This window comes from Vicugna pacos, chromosome 7, assembly GCF_048564905.1.
Source record: "Vicugna pacos chromosome 7, VicPac4, whole genome shotgun sequence".
In the NCBI taxonomy this organism is placed as follows: Eukaryota; Metazoa; Chordata; class Mammalia; order Artiodactyla; family Camelidae; genus Vicugna; species Vicugna pacos.
The window spans coordinates 79,857,135-79,874,567 of NC_132993.1; the positions used below are offsets into that span (position 1 = coordinate 79,857,135).

General features: G+C 38.7%; 1 protein-coding gene across 2 annotated transcripts in view; it reads left to right on the plus strand.

Moving 5' to 3' along the window:
• The window catches only part of POU6F2 (POU class 6 homeobox 2), a 424,404-nt gene that overhangs the window by 60,476 nt on the left and 346,495 nt on the right, over positions 1–17,433 (plus strand). The window contains exon 1 of one of the 2 annotated variants that reach the window (XM_072965444.1): positions 15,214–15,218. The exons of the other annotated variant lie outside the window; for it this stretch is intronic. The gene's annotated coding sequence lies outside the window, so the exon portion shown is untranslated. Of the gene's footprint in view, positions 1–15,213; positions 15,219–17,433 lie in introns of those variants that run through there. 2 annotated transcript variants of the gene reach the window in all.

A 17,433-nucleotide genomic window follows, 5' to 3' on the forward strand; every position in this document is an offset into this window, starting at 1 on the left:
TGAATGAGTTGGTTAAGTATGAGCATTTTTCTGCAGAAAAGAGATGTGCTCAAGTTAGCATTCAAAAGAAGAGAGGATATCTTTTCATACGATGTTTAATAAGAAGGCTGTGATTTTTTTTTTTTTTTTGCAATTGTAATTGGTTTGGGAAACAAACAGAACAACCAGTAATTACTATGAGTCTTCTTTGAAGGCACCAAAGGTGAATTCCTACTTTGATCATCCCAGGGACATGGGTTTACCCCTTTCTGAGCCCTCACCAGTTGCAATTCTTATCTGATCTACTTTACAACACCGTGTAAAGGCAAGCGAGGGACACCTCGTTAATGACTTCCCTGGGCACACATGCACCCCACCCCTCTGTACCTTTTGACTGTCTGCATTCCAAGTCCTTCCACCCTCACCTCCCACCTCTGGTAACAACAAATATGATCTCTTTTTATGAGTTTGTTTCTGAAGTATCATTGGCCTACAGTAGTTCCTGGTGCACAACATATTGATTTGATTTTTCCATACCTTTCAAAATGATCGCCATGATAATTCTAGCTACCGAAAGGTAATTGTTGACTCTGTCCCCCACACTGTACATTTCATACCCATGGTTCATCTATTGGTAACGGGAAGTTTGTACCTCTTAATCGCCCTCACCTATTTCTCTCATCTACTTTTACCTCTTTCCTCTCTGGCAACACCTGTTTGTTCTCTCTGAGTCTGTCTGTTTCTGCTTTGTTATGTTTGTTCATTTGCTTCGTTGTTTTAGATTATACATAGAAGTGAGATCACGGCAGTATTGCTCTGTCAGACTTATTTCACTTATTGTAGTACCTTCTAGGGCCAGCTTAAGATCAAACTGTAGAGCTGGCTAGTTTTCATGTTTTGTATCCTCGAGTGTATGTTTGAAAAGATTTGGTTAGAAAATGTCCTTGAGGGCGTATGCTCAACAGTCTACTTGTTAGTTTATATGCATGTAATACTCAGGGTGCCGAAGTACCCGATAGGAGACACCAGAACATTTGAGAAATGATCACATTTCTCTCCCTATGCTTTTCAGAGACACTGTGCAGAAATATTCATCTTGAAAAAGAAGGGCAAAGCTCTTGATGTATGAATACCAAAGAAGAAACGGTATTTCAATATGTGGCTCTTTGAATTTGTTTATTTGCTTTTAAGCTATTAATAAAGTAACAATAGCTGAATCAAATTATTACTAAATTACTAAGGCATTTAGTAATCGTCTTTGAGACTTTTATAGAGGAGGTTTTTTTTTCACTGAAGTGTAGGTATTTCTTTCATGTTGGTTTCTGTCCTCTCCAGAAGGAGGTGACTTCCGTTAAAACAGGTGATGAAGGCATATTCCCAGGAGCAGTGGGGAAGCCTCATATTTACACCACTGTTCGCCAGAAATAATAATTTAAAAATATCCTTCTAATTTGAAAAAAAGATAGGTCATGGCTTTAATTTTAGTTTATTTAATTTGCATTTCCTTTAATATTAGTCATATTAGTCATCTGATTTTTAAATACTTTTTCTAATTCTTCTTATGTGCTTTGTTTTTATCCTTCACCTGTTTAAAAAAACTGAGTGTTTTTTTTCAATTTACAAAAGAACATTTACCCATTGGTGGTCTGACAATAGTACATAGCCAGAAACAGAAAGTAGAAAGTTGTCCCTTGCTATCTGCACAAAATAGAGTGGTGGTTCTCAAAATTTTGAACTCAAGACCTCATTACAATCTTTGAAAATGTTAAGAACTGCAAAGAGCTTTCACTTATGTGGATAACATCCATTGATATATATCAAATTAGAAATACAAATTGAGGAAATTATGAAATACTATATACTAAGACACTTTGACAATAATCAACTCATAAATATTTTTTGTTAAAAAAACCATATTTTTGAAAATAAAAGACTGGTATTGTTTTACATTTTGACAAATTTCTTTAATAAGAATTTTTAAATTGAAATACTGTCAGTTACAATGTGTCCATTTCTGGTGTACAGCACAGTGTCCCAGTCATGCATATACATACATATATTCATTTCCATATTCTTTTTCATTAAAGGTTATTACAAGATATTGAATACAGTTCCCTGTGCAATACAGAAGAAATTTGTTTCTTTAATCTATTTTTATATATAGTGACTAACATTTGCAATCTTTAATAAATAATTTCATAGAAGACAGTTGGAGCTTTTTTTCAGTATGCAATACATTTTTGTTTAAACATTTTTATTTCTATATAATTTTTAAAGGTTGCTTTCCCTTTACAGTTATAAAAAATATTGGCTGTATTCCTTTTTTGGACAATACATCCTCGAGTCTGTCAATAGTTTGTACCTCTCACTCCTTCACCCCTATATTGCCCCCCTCCACTGGTAACCACTAGTTTGTTCCTGTATCTGTGAGTGACAGCTGGAGTCTTCTATCTACTTCTCTATTTATTCTGTTGTGATATGTTCCTTTGGTTGAAGTTTTTGAGGAAATCAAGTGTCATGCAGATAGTGATAGGAAGGAGAATTTAGTTGCCTTTTGGTATAATTGTGGTTATTCTTTGACACCACACCGCAGTCTGACAAGTGGTAGTTTCATAAAGTTTCACTGCAATGTGGAACCAAAAGTTATATTAACAATTTTTTTGTACTTACTTTCAACTAAAATCCGTTGATCTATCTATCTGTTGCACACTGAACTGATCGTTTACCAATGCATAAGTTTGCCACATCATGCTCTGGTAACTTGGAAAATATTGATTCATTGTGTTACGCAGCTGTTCCGAATGTTAACACATTACATTACACAATACAAAAAAAAATGTTTTTGTTAACATCACCACTTATTTCACCAGAAGAGTCATTAACGTGTTGGGAACTTCTCAAACTTTTGGTGGCAAACGTAAGTTTTCCGAAATTCTAATTTTCTCTTGAGAGCGTGAATGTTCTCATTGGTAACAAATGTTTTCAGTTATTTTCTTTGAAGTGACAGGCTCATTTCACTCATTTCCCCCCAAAATGCCTGCCAAAAAAATCATATCTTTCGTTGATTTTTCAAGGATGCAACTTAACAATCACACCAACGTTTTTTCTTGGAACGATCGTGGTATTTTGGTGTGTAGCCAAGGTGCTTTGTGTTTGCTGCCCAGTCTAGCACACAGAATGTGAAAAAAATTCTGAAAAAATGTTCTCAGGGTTTGCAGTTTAATAAAATTAATCATTTGCGCCACTCCATCAAGGACGTTTTAAAGAGAAACTGTCTTCTGCTTTAAAAAAAAATTTTAAGGCAAGTTCATGGAGACCACAGGTGTAGCTTGGTGCCACTGTTATGATTATGCCAAGACACCAGCAGTTTTATCCGCTGTTGCTTTTGCATCGTGAGTGTAAATGTCAATACAGTGAAAAGGCAACTAATGTTGAGGTATCACCATAAAATACTTCACACTATAATATTATAGCATTACTGTGAAATTAATGTTGCCCCTGCAGACTCCCTTAAAGGGCCTCGGGGGTCCTCGGGGATTTGCAGATCACACTCGGAGAACGATGGAATAAAAGAACTCATGGAGTATCACAAGTTGAGGCAGTTTGAACACAGGTCAAACTGAATCTCCTATCACTTGTCTTCACATTTTCCGCGCGGTCAGACTTTATTATTGCCAAAAGTGATGACGTGGAAAGTAGAGGGTAGAGGCAATCGCCTGCTACATCCTGAGATGCAGTTTAGCCCATGTGAGCGCGATGGGTGGGGACAGAGATACACGTAGAGCCAGAGGAGGACCACTTCTAGAGGCTGCACTTTCTCATGTACCGTCTCAGTGTCAGAAAGTCAGGCAGTGGGAAAAGAAGAAGATTCAGTGTCCATTTCCAACGAAGCCCTACTGGATAAAACTTTCATAGATGACATAATTTTTAATGTGGTCATTGGAGGGAAACGGTCATAGCTGGGACAAAAGACAAATCATAAGACACTGCGAATGAGACCAGGAGTCATATGTAAGCCAACCCCTGGTCAGTGTAGAGCTAAGAAAGATTTGGTGATTCACTTAAGTGGGCTTCTGAAAATAGGGCCAAAGTCACTTTTTAGCTTAGTAAATAACAGTCTGGATAGCTTTCTTTTGATGTACAGATAAATAAGAGAGAGGGGAAAAAAACCAGTTTGGATGCATAAGAAGATGCTACAGAATGAGGAACATGAAAGATTATTATGAACACTATAGCAACAAGCTTCCAAGTGTGATTCATGGCAAGAATCAGAAGAAGGTTTTAAAAAAGTCATTAGCACTGTTCAAAGTGTGTGGGACCCATTGTATAAACACACCACAGCTTCTTTATCCAGTCGTCTGTTGATGGACACCTAGGTTGCTTCCATGTCTTGGTTATTGTAAATAGTGGTGCTGTGAACACTGGGGTGCATGTATCTTTTTGAATTAAAGTTTTCATCTTTTCTGGATATATGCCCAGGTGTAGGATTACTGGATCATATGGTAACTCTATTTTTAGTTTTCTAAGAAACCTCCATACTTCAAACAAACATTTCTGTTAAAAAATAAACAAACAAAAAACTCCGTAATGATTTGGGAGGTTCTTACATGCCAAAGCTGATCTTTAAGCCAACAGCAAAACTCGTAGAATACCTTCCGTATGTGAAACACCAGCAGCATCAAGGTCTCATACCACCATTATTATGTGCTACTTTTCTTACAGTGTTATAAGATATGAAATGATCATAAATACAAAGGAGGAAACATCAATTTTTATTTGTTAAAGATATAAATATACATATACAGTCCTAATAGAATCAACCAAAAACTCAGCAGCTTTTCTAAATAAGAGCAGTAACCATGAATAACTTGATCCTAGAAAGGGAAATTGAATTTATTTATAAAAGGAACAAAAAGACCTTTGGAAATTTTTAAGCAAAAAGTGTCTACAATCAATATAAAAATATACATCACTGATAATAATTTAAAAATTTAAATAAATGAAGAAGAGAGCCAAGTTTCTTGATGGTGACACTGAATATAATAAAGATAAAATTTGTCTATTTGATTTTGAAATTAGACAAAATGATTTTAAAATTCATCTGGAAAAAAAAAGCAGAGAATATGTAAGAAAGTTTTTGAAAAAGAAGAATAGAATATAAAAGGGATTTTCGCTCTATCATATATATTACATAACATAGAATATATATATAATTATGTATAAATACATGTTGATATAATTTATATTTACAAATTATACTTATCTAAAACGTATATTATATAACACATAAAATATAATAATATATAACATATACAATAATATATAAGATACAAAGTATATAATATATAACATATATAACATTATATACTTAATACATATATATCGTATTATGTATGGTCACATCTATATGGTACAAAAACAGACCTGAATTTCCATTAGAGCTTAGTTTTTGTTTTTTAAAAAAGCATAGTATGCCAATGGGTTATTCAACTATTTGTACTCTAAAAATTGACTATTTGGGAAACTATAAGATTGTCAGTTAATGCCATATGCCCACATACATTCCAGCTAGATTCTAGAATTACCTTAAAAAAATCATAGAAAAAATTGGTGAATATTTATGCTTTTTCATGAGTGATTTCTTATAATTAAAGGAATAGAATCAAACAGAAAGCAAAGGATTGATAAATATGACTGGATAAGCTCTTTTAAAATATGTATTTTTAATCAACATTAATAAAAATCAAAAGGATAACAAATTCTAGAAAAAATATTTGGAATTCTTACGATTTGGAATCAGGAAATCTGCCAAATTACGTATTATTTAATTTAACTTCATCTCAATTTCATCTTCAATGAAATGGGGATCATAACACTCTTGGTTGTTTAGTCTGTTTATAGCACAGCCCAGTGCTCAACACGATGTGCCAGCCATTGTTTTTTTTATAATTATTATCACTCCTGTATATCTATGCAAAGTTCAAGGAGAAAAATACTTAGACCCCAACAGAAAGACAGGCAAAGGATGTGAGTAATTTATGAAAGAAGAAACTTAATTAGCTAATAAACTGGAGAAATTTAGCCTTGCTAATGAGATGCAAATTAAAACATTAATAAAACGCCAGGTTCCATGTAATAAATTAGAAAAAAAATTTAAAGATAATATGAAAGAGAAGCTTTCTCAGACACTGGGAGCATAAATTTTCCACCAACTGATCTAGAAGGCAATTTGGCACTGGTCCATGCTCTTTTACTTGTATTTTACTCCTGAGAATATGTTTAAAACCGTCAAAATTTTATTTTTGTGTGAATAATTGGACACATCTTAAATCAAGGGACTGCAAGATTTTGTGATAACCTAGCTTTATCAATGAAAATAATTTTACCATGCATTCATAATATATGTAAGTTTATTTATTTACTGGGCTTTTTTTTTTTAATATTGTATGTTTTTACCTCTAAAAATCATGCACCAAATAGAACTGAAAAAACTGAAATAACAATAGAAATTCTGATACTTTCTTCCTGCACCTCAATGCATTGTGTTGTATATCTTCTCGTATGCACGTACCCCGTTTAAAAGGTCACAGCCCAGAATGTTCTGCAATTAGAACAGAGTTAAGTGATGGCACATCCATCAGAGTAAATATTATCTAGTTGTCTGAAACCACAATTTTGGATAATAATTAATTTTGAGAACGTGGTTACAATATAATATAATAACGTCTGTGATGGCAGATATAGTGCCCAGCTGGTTCTCCACGTGCTAGCTGGTGGCACTTGTTAGGTCTGTAACAGCTATTTATTGAGTGAAAAGTGAATTATAAAAGCAGCGTGCTAATTTATATATGCAGTGTGGATCTATGAGCATTAACAAAGATAACAAAATTGTATATAGACATACTATGTATTTATAGACATACACACATATATATGTGTGTATATACATACATAGGTATATACATGCACAGAGATACATAATTTTCAAAGATTTCTACAATGAGTTCCATAATTCTAAACCAAAATTCAAGGTAGGTATGGATGAAAAGATAGTGCTTAAAATATGAGTGTCAAGATGAATGACAATGTTGAAAGGATAAAAGATAAAGTCTGATATATAGAGAACGTGAAATAAATAGTTCAAGACCCCAAATATTATGACTCAGAGGACAGAATAAGAAGAAGTTACAAAAACTGTTCGTTTACTGAAAATTATCATGAATCTGTGCATTGCTATGGCATGCTTCCCCCTAAAATGTTGGGGAAACTTGGTAACCCTTTCCTTTATATTCCTCAGAATATACCTTTGGGGTAGGAATTCTCATACTTGAGTGTCCAGAAGAATTTTTTGGTTAGAAGCATAGGTTTCTGAGCCCCTCTCTCTGAGATTCTGATTGGGCAGGATCAAGGAAGGATCCAGGAATCTGTATTTCACCCTGTCACCCCATCCCCTCCAGGTGGTTCTAATCCACAGGACTTGAGAATCACAGTTGGAGGCTGTAGAGAACAGGACTACACATTTGCCCTGAAACATACAGAACCCTGGCGACCGTGACCCACTGCGGGTCAGATGGGTGGCTATAGAGAGAAGGGGTAGGATTGATGTGGACACTTAAAAAGCACAATCTTCTTGCCAGGGCCACCCTGGATCCAAAAACTGCAGTAAGAAGGCTCTTAATGCCATTAACAGTTGGAAACGGGGCTTTTTGTCATGTGGGACTAGGTCAAAAAGTCCAGAATGCAAGTGTGTTAGAAGAGACTTGTTTCTCTAGGTAGAGCAGAGGCTCCTTCTGAAACGATGCTCAGGGCGGGAAGGTGGGATATTAATGCCTGAAAAGTCCTGTAGGCGATGTTCTTTGTACAGTACTTACAGTTACACCCATTGGGACGTAACAGATTTTATTTTAGCTGAAGGAAAACATTCAGAGAATTTAAAGTGACTTTTCTAAAACTGCGCTGGGAGCTAGTCAGGTGTCAGCAAGAATGGACTTCAGTGATGTTAGGGACCTCCTCCCTTCCTCCCCTGGCCATGGGTACCCAGGCTGACTTTGGCAATAATTGAATTAACCCTGAAAAGCAAGAAGGAAGCAGCCAAGGCAGCTTCTGCAAAGGCAAGTAAAGCTGAGAGATGATCCATTGAATTAATTTCTCATAAGAAATCAAGTTGATATAAAGACTGTTGAGGTAAGATAGCAAGAAAAAAATGTGACTTGAATTTGGGTTTTTGTAAGATTTGAGATTCTGAAATGTTTGCTGGTTCCATAGAAATAACATCTTTTATATGGTACAGTAGACATTTTGTAATCTTTTATTTGTAATTAAAAATTTAAAGGGGGCAGGAGGAAACTTTTGGAGGTGATGGAATGTGTCATTGTGGTGATGGTTTCATGCACAAATGTGTATGTCCAAACTCAGCAGGTTGTATACATTAAGTATGTGCCACTTTTGTGTAGCAATTAGATCTCAGTGAAGCTGTTAAGAAAAATTTTTTATTGAAGTATAGTTGATTTACATTGTTGTGATAGTTTCTGGTGTACAGCACAGTGATTCATGTTCTTTTTCATGTTCTTTTCCACTGTAGGTTATTATAAGCTATAGAATATAATTCCCTGTGCTATACAGTAGCACCTTGTTGTTTGCCTATTTTATATATAGTAGTGTGTATCTGCTAATCCCGATCTCCTAATTTATTCCTCTCCCACCCATTCTCCTTTGGTAACCATAAATTTGTTTTTTATGTCTATGAGTCTGTTTCTGTTATGTAATAAGTTCATTTATATCATTTTTTAGATTCTACATATAAGCACTATCATACGGTATTTGTCTTTCTCTGTCTGACTTTACTTGGTATGATAATCTCTTGGTCCATCCCTTTTGCTGCAAATGGCATGATTTCATTCTTTTGTATGGCTTGGTAATATTCCTTTGTGTGTGTGTGTATCACAACTTCTCTTTTTTTGTATCTTTTAAAAATTGAAGTATAGTCAGTTACAATGTGTCAATTTCTAGTGTACAGCATAATGTCCCAGTCATGCATATAAATACATATATTTGTTTTCATATTCTTTTTCACTATAGGTTACTGCAAGATATTAAATATAGTTCCCTGTGCTATACAGAAGAAACTTGTATGTCTATTTTATATACCACAACTTCTTTATCCAATCATCTCTTGATACACATTTAGGTTGCTTCCATGTCTTGGCTATTGTAAATAGTGCTGCTATGAACACTGAGTTGCATGTATCTTTTCAAGAAATGTTTTTATCTAGTACCCAAACTACAAGGCATTTCCCTCTATGCTTCACTCTTTCCTCCCCACAAAGCAGCCTTTTGGAAGACAAATCAGATCCTGTCACATGTTGCTCAAAACCGTCTCATGGTTTTCTCTTATGCTTGGAATTACGAGTCCCCACAATGGCCCAGAAGACCCGACCTTGCCCTTGGCTACTTCCCTGGCATCCAATTTTCATCTCCCACCAGGCCCACTCACTCACTCCCTCTCAGACTCTTCAGCCCACTGGTCCCTTGAGGGCACTGAACAGGCAGAATCTTTTCTCAGTGTCCCTTGTGATGCTCAAATGCCCCACCCCTTGCTCATGGTGGCCTCTGCTCAAGGGTCCCCTATCTGCACAGCCTCTCTGATCATCTTCTGTGTTACCCACCCACACTTTCCCCACATTTAACTCTGCTCAATTTCTCTTCCTAGCACTCATCACTAGCAGCATCATGGTGTTTGCTGAATTGTTTATTTGGCTATTGTCAGTCTCCTCAAAGTTATTTCAGTTACAGGATGGCCTGCACTTGACCTGTCTGGCTCAGTGATGTGTTCCCATCACCTGGAGAGTGGTTATAGTACTCACTCAGTACACATTTGTTGAATAAATAAATAGTATTAAAAACACTCCTAGTATCAAAGTTAAATGAGGAGCAAAGAATCTCCAATAACCCTTATGCAACAACGCATCCAACTGTTTTCCACTGGATTTAAAAAACTCATTCAATTTTTTAAAAAATCTATCCTAATTGACCAGGCCTATTTTTATATCAAAAACTGGGAAATTTGTTAGTTGATTTCAGTGCTCATTTGAATTTACTTTTCTGCTTGTTTTTAATCCAAAAATGATTTCCTTCTGATTTTGTTAACTGAGTACTCTGCAGGTTTGGTTAGAGTTTTGCTTGACATGCTCAGGAAATGAATGCCCCCAGGTGGCCCCTCTCAAGATCTGGAGGTCAAGGGCAAGCCTTGCAGGCAGAATACAGATCCCACACAGCATCCCAGCAGGACCCATCTCTTAGTGGGCATGGAGGAAGGAAGAGACTTGGGCCCTTGTCGCCGAAATAGCAAGAAAGGAGGACGTGGCAATAGTCCATTTCTCATTTATTTTGTGCGGGAAACAGCCAACTTTTCAGGGAAAGTACATGTGCGTGGGGAGACATTGTGCAGGAGCTCAGTGGAGTAGAATGAAAGAGGACTGTGTAATGAGGCTGCATTCCAGCCATGGGTGATTGAATCTTCTCAAGGCACTGGTACCTTAACGTCAGTGGGATGGATCCACGTATGTAGATTCAGGATAATTCAGCCAGCATTGAGTTGAAATTGTTTATTTTTAATCTAGGAAACATTCTTCCAAGCAACTTAATGGTAGAGGGGTGGGAATGGGGCAAAGTGGAGGCTTCTAAACCCACTGAGAAGAGCCAGTTGTTTATGAAGACTTCAGCACATCTGTTTCTCTTTGTTTTTATGAGGGTACATTACAGAGCTGTTGAAACAAGTCTGTTTCCCTCTTGACAACACATTACCCATTTTTCACTACTGTAGGTGCTTGAGGATATTCAAGAAGCAATTCTTGAGAAACACTGAGTGATAAATTAGGAGTTTTGGATTAATAGATACACGCTACTATATATAAAGTTGATAAACAACAAGGACCTACTGTATAGCACAGGGAACTATATTCAATATCTTGTTATTGAGATATTGAATGCCTCTAATGGAAAAGAATCTTAAGAAGAATATATATATATATATAAAATGGAATAACTGAATCACTTTGCTGTACACCTGAAACGAACACAACATTGTAAATCAACTATACTTCGATAAAAAATTCTTAAAAATTTATTGGAAAAAGAGATACTCAGTGACAGACAGCAGTAGCTCAAATGCTTCCTCCCCGCCATTGGGTCATGCAGCCCTCGATTGCCTGTGATCCTGCAGATGGCTGTCTTGATACCTTGTGTTAGTGTGTGAGTCAAAAGATAGCTGGTCATTAGTTGCAGATCAGGGCCCTAAAATAAGGAATGAAGCCTAGAAGAGACCCCGTAGGTGGAGCAACATGTTTATTCATTAGCATCTGTAATGATGTTAAGACAGCGCTTCAGAAAAAGTCTGTTAAGTGTGTCTGTGTGCATGCACGGCCCACCGGCTTAGTATACACTGGCATTTTACAGAAAGGGAAGAGAAGGGACGCCAAGAAAATGTTGTATCTGTGAAAGAAAGTATATGATTCTCATAGAAGAGGCTGAGTACCATCCCTTTAGTGATGTCTGTGGATGGTGAAATTTCTGATGGTAACAAATGTTTCTTGATCCGTACATTCCCCGTGGTCCCTCGCCCAACTGGTACATGACGAGCTATCAATAGATGTTTGTTGAATTGCATCACTTTTGTCTTAAATAGACCCTGATTCTGAGCCATCCCCAATCACGCAAACTAAAGAGGACATAAATAAATATTAATAAAAGCCAGCCTTGCTTTAAAATTGCCCTTGATTTCAAAGGCTAGAGATTTAAAGAAATATTTACTTAAGTCTCTTTTTATGGTTGGGGTTGGAAACCAAAATATTTTTAATAGAGGTTAATAAGATAGCTGAGGAGGTGGGGAGAACCCATAAAAAAACAAACCTCCCAGTTCATGTATTTGTGAGCGTCCAGATCCCTAGGAATGAGAAGATTTAGCTAATCTTTCCAATCACATTCTCCCTCCCTCCCTACACCCCCCATCTCCTTGGAATTATGTTATCTCTGCTCGTCTTAAAAGCTCAGAAGCCTTTTGAATTGGAGCAGCATTCAAAGGACAGTCAAGGGTCACCCTTGGAATATTAAAGGAGAGTGGATTACAGGAGAGGGAGGGGAAGGGAGCAGCTGGGGCGAGGCACAGCCCTGGATAGACCCAAGGCAGAAAAGGAGAGGAAAACTCCATAGGCACTGGTGTTGGCCGAGAGGAGGCTGCCCAGATTGCTAGGAAGGATGGGAAGTCGCGACAGAGCAGCCCACGTTATTAGTGTCCAGCCTGTGCTATTGAAAGGAGAGGAAAGGAAAACACATATTAGTGAAATCAATTAGACAATGGCCTTTTGCACAGAGATAGAATGGCTCCTTGAGAGAGCGTGGCCACAGGAATCTTGGGAAATGGAAAGCCAGATACTGTTTGAATTCAGGGGTGCCAGTCTAAAGAATTTACAGCCCCCTGACCATTCTTAAAGCGATAAGGCCTTAGGATTTATGAAGCAAATCGCTTCTCAAAAGACATTGAAGTAATTTAGTTTTTAAAAGTCTAACTAATTTTTGGTTTTTCTTCCATCATTTATAGATATCAGTTCTGTTTTTGTTTTTCAAATAAAATCAGTGGATATTTAGTGAGGGCTGATCATGGCCAAACACTGTCCTATGATTCAGAGTAAGAGGAGGCAGCCACAGGCCCCTGCTCCTGGGCAATGGTCACTTGCTGATTTTTTGTGCAGGGAGATGAGGAGGTGGGTCATGAACCTCTTTGAAAATTGGGTGAAGGCTAAGGAGATTTTCTACGACAAAATGCACACGTATTCGTACTTTGCCAGCAAAGTTGCAGACATCAATCGAACAGTATATACATCTCTTATTATTGTTGCCGAAACACAGCCTCCGTACCTCGCTTACTGAATTGAGACTCGAGGACAGAGTTTTGGATGAAGTAGGAAAGGCAGCTTTATTTCTTTGCCAGACAAACAAGATCACAGTGGGCTAATGCCTCTAAGACGGTGAGCCTGCTGGGGAGAGAAGGCAGGGGGTTTTACAGTAAGAGTTCAAGAGTTCGAAGGACAGAGCTAGTTTCCATAGAGATCACATACAGGGTAACAAACTGCTGCAAAACTGTTCTTGTTTTTTGCAGCTGCAAGGTCCCCTTCCCTCTGCTGGGTATGAAGTTCACCTCTGGCTTTGGGACTCTGTTAATATTCTTGTACCTAGAACAAAGGGTGCATATGGAGGGGCTCTGTGGAAAAGAGCTCTGGAGAAAAACTTGTGTAGTTTAAAGTCAGATGGATAAATTCTTTTAGCCTTTTAAGCAAGCTGAGGCCTGGGACCTCCTGCTGCAGGCTGAGGCCTGAGGCTCGAACAACAGGATGCAAGGAAACCATAAGGGGCCAAGAGGAGGGCACTGGGGGCAGGAGCAGGGCACTGAGTGATCCCTGTGCACAGAACCAGCACCCCAGGGGACTGGGTAGACCACCTAAGCCTACCTCCTCTCCAGCCTAACCTTGGTCAGCACGAGTGTGAGAAAGACCCTTTAAGCCATTATACACGTAAGCAGTTACAAACACCATTGTAACTGCTTGTATCAATGGTGTTTAGTTTGAGTTATGACACATCGGTGTCATGGTCACTGATGACAGTAGGGTCCTGCTTGGTTACATCATTACTATGCACTTGGCCTGCTCTAAGCACTCTTTGCAAATTATTAATGTAATCTGCAAAGTTATCCCATGAGGCATGTACTGTTATTACTCCCATTTCCTCTCAGGAAAATTGAGGCTCAGAGGAACATAGTAATGTCCTTGTCCCAGGCCTTTCAGTGAGTAGAAAGTGACCCTAGCCCCGAGCATGGGCTCTCCGGCTCCAGTACCCAAGTTCTCACCCTGGCACTGTGGGCCTAGGGATGTGCAGGTTCCCGGGGAGGGTGACCACAGTCTGCCCACTGTGGGCCAAAGGGGGAGCATCTCCATGCAAATTAGACCAGACAACCCCCGACACTTTATTGCCACCTGCCAGAAAAGCACCTTAATATGTTTACAATCATTATAAACATGTGAACAGCACATTCTATGGCTGTACACTGCCTGTCCATCCTTGGCTGGAGAAAAGCTAGGCCCAGTCAAATGTAGAGGATCTGGTGTGTTAGGCAGGATTTGGACCCAACTCAGAAGGTACTGCTAAACCTTCAGGTTTCGAAATAGATTTTAAACATGTTAGTCCGTCAGCAGGGGGCAGAATGGAGTTTTCTATTTATTTATGGAAATTTGAACTGAGCAGGAACTGGCTAGTTTAAATAAAAAGTTTTTCTCCTCAACTGTCTGTCCTTTGCTATTCAGAATTTGATTTATCCACATGTTGAACGTGGTATTCGTTTAAATGAATATTTGCCTCTGAGAAAAATGATAGAATATTTGTAATAAAATTTTCTAATGCACAGCACAGTGAGTGTTTGATGATACTGTCCCTGGATGACCACGAGGGCACTGGGAGCAGGAGTGGATTGTGTAGGAGCAGAACCTTCCAGGCTGAATGAGAGGCGTGGACAGAGCTATGAGGCTGAGGCCCACGGTGGGCGGGCCGTGCCCTCCACTGGGGCCACCTGAGTCCAGCAGTGATGCTTTTGCTTGCTTGAGTTTATGCCCTGGGCCAGGGGTAGCTTGTCTCCCATTCAACCTCAGTCCTAAGGAGAAAACAAAAAAAAAGACTTTCCTTTCGCTTTTCAGTGTTGCAATTCAATTCTTCTATTTTGTCTTATGGTAAAACAAAGTAACACAATCACACAAAACCAAATGTACATTTCCGGAAATGGAATGTGGGTCAGGGTTACATGTGTGCAGTGCCAGACAGGGGAGACAGCCAAGTGAGGCCTTCGTTTCGTGTTGGGTAATTTCAGACAAGATTACGTGTGTGTTGAAAATATTAAAAAATATTGACAATCCTCCCATAAACATTCCTTCCTTCGCACTTCCTTCCTTCCTCACAACCAAAATCAAAACACATTTACTGAGAGCTTGTTTGGTGTGACACTGTATGGGCGCCCGGTACTGGGGATTCTGAGTTGTGTCCGCCTGGGAAGGACTCAGACTTCTCAGCTGTAGAGTCTAACGCTGAAGTCTTTTGGAAAAGTAAGTGATGAACCAACCAAAAAACGGTCGTGATTTTATTGCATCTATGATGCATTACAAATATGTAACATGGGCCGACCTGTGAAACCCCTTCTTCAGGTACATGGGGGACTCCATACAGAATAGATGAGAGAAGCCAATATGGTGTTAAAAACTGGGAATGCGCACTTGGGTCCTCCCCTGTCTCCTCTGAGGTCCTGGAGGTACTTCCCTAAAAACCTTAAGCCTTCTCAGTTCAGTGCTCAGTTTGAAAACTCTGAGACTAAAGACCGCGTCTTTCCATTCTGGGAACCACTGTATCATTCACTTTTGCAAAAGGATACAGATGTTTATATATATATACACACATAGTACCTCTTAGAATTTCTAAGGTGCTGGAAGTTTAGTTCTTTGGGACAGACAGTGGATGCTCTTTCTTTGTAGCTACTAAGTAACTGTCCCTTCAAGTCTCTAAATGCAAGTTCACTTTAATCTGAGTTATTTTCTGATTAAATCCTGATACTTCCTTGAAGCCATCAGATTATGAAGAGTGTATGAATATAGGGTCGTGTGTGCAATGTCGATACCACTGTATAACCCCATTACCAAAAGACCAGACCTAGATGAGCCTGGATTGAACTCTTATTGATGCCTTTTCACAAAGGCAGCAGGAAATTGAATTGATGGTGCTATTAGGTTGTCAATACCAGTGTCTCCCTTTCTTCCCAGATAAGTATACACGAAGCATCACGCATACAGTCATTTGAACCTCCTGGGGGCAAAGGAGCTATAGATGTTCCAGGTTAGTGTGTCTAACTGCACACTAAGATGCTTTGGAGAAGTCCAGAACAGGAGACTACTGTTTGATTGCTTATGATGTTGTTTCTTTCATCCTATGTTTATTTGCTTGTTTGTGTTTAAACACAGCTGTGCCTGATGCTCTAATCTTTAATTGGAGTCATTTCTATAGTATTAGCATCATTAAGAGGACGTGGCACTCATGGTGGGACTTGGAGAAAGATAGAGACCATACGTGGTGACTGACAGAGGAGAAGGAGGTTGTACACTTAACTGAGGTTCAACAAACAGACCAAGAGACCGTGTGTATGAAATGAAACACCATCCTCTGACAGCGAAGCAAGTTAGATATTTTGCATTCTTATTTTATCCTTTCAAGATGATTCTAAACATCCACCTTAGCTAAATATCCCCTAGATAAAGGGCTGGGGATCGGTGGGGGCAACAAATGTAATTTGTCCAGGGCACCTTGTGAACAGGGGTTCTGGACCCTATTTCACCCTGTAAATGACCTCGCCTGCCTCTGAGACACTGCGGGTCATCCCCCAGTAGTGTGTGTTGTGTTGCAGTGGCTTAAGCCAGATTTTATTTGTACAATTACTGGGTTCTTTTTGGTAGATAATGGTAGTCAGGAATAACTAGAGATGGGGGAGGCATCTTTTTGAGACCAGAAGCTGCCACACATATAGATATTTATTAAATATCCCAAAATATTACTCCCCCAATTATTAATTACCCCCAAATAGTTTGTTCAACCTGTCTTTATGCTTGATAAAGTCACAGTTCTCTGTCATTTGGGGTGAACCAAGCACACCTGGCATAGAAGGTTTATTAAAGCAGATATGGCAAGATTCTAGAAGTAAGATGTGTTTCTCTCATGGTCAGCATTCAGCAGCTAGAAGCCTCTGAGCCAAAGACTGGCCATGGGACATTTTGGGGATCTAGCCTTGGGTCACTGGCCCCAAGAGCATAGGCGACAGGATGTGCTGGATTCTCAGTACTCTCTGGCTCCACACAAGCGAAGGTGGGGAACATCTCCAAGATATTTTAGCCAATACATCCATCTTGAATATGACTACTTTAACCAAATAAGAACTCACTTCTAATCTCTATTAATGCCAATCAACAATTTCACTCAAAATTAATATAAATTATAGGGATTAGTAAAATGCAGGGTGAGGGAGTGGTGGACAGTGAACAGAAGTAGCTGGAGAATTTGTGGTGGCCAAACCTGGACTGGGGACTTTCTGATTAAAGACCAGCCCTGGAGCATGAATATTGATTAAGGCAACTGACCGAACCCAGGGTAGAGCACAAGGGTTTGGAAACCTTTTCTGTAAAGGGGCAGAAGGTACGTATTTTAGGCTTTGAAGGCATGGAGAGGAGAGTAACCCACAGTCAACAGGATGTCTTAATGAGGGAAGTGGTGTGGTGAAAAATGGTCTCTCTGTGTAACACTTTCTGTTTCTCAAAACATATTCGTACACATTATCTGTACATTACTTCACTCAGGTCTCACATTTTACCCTCGAGATAC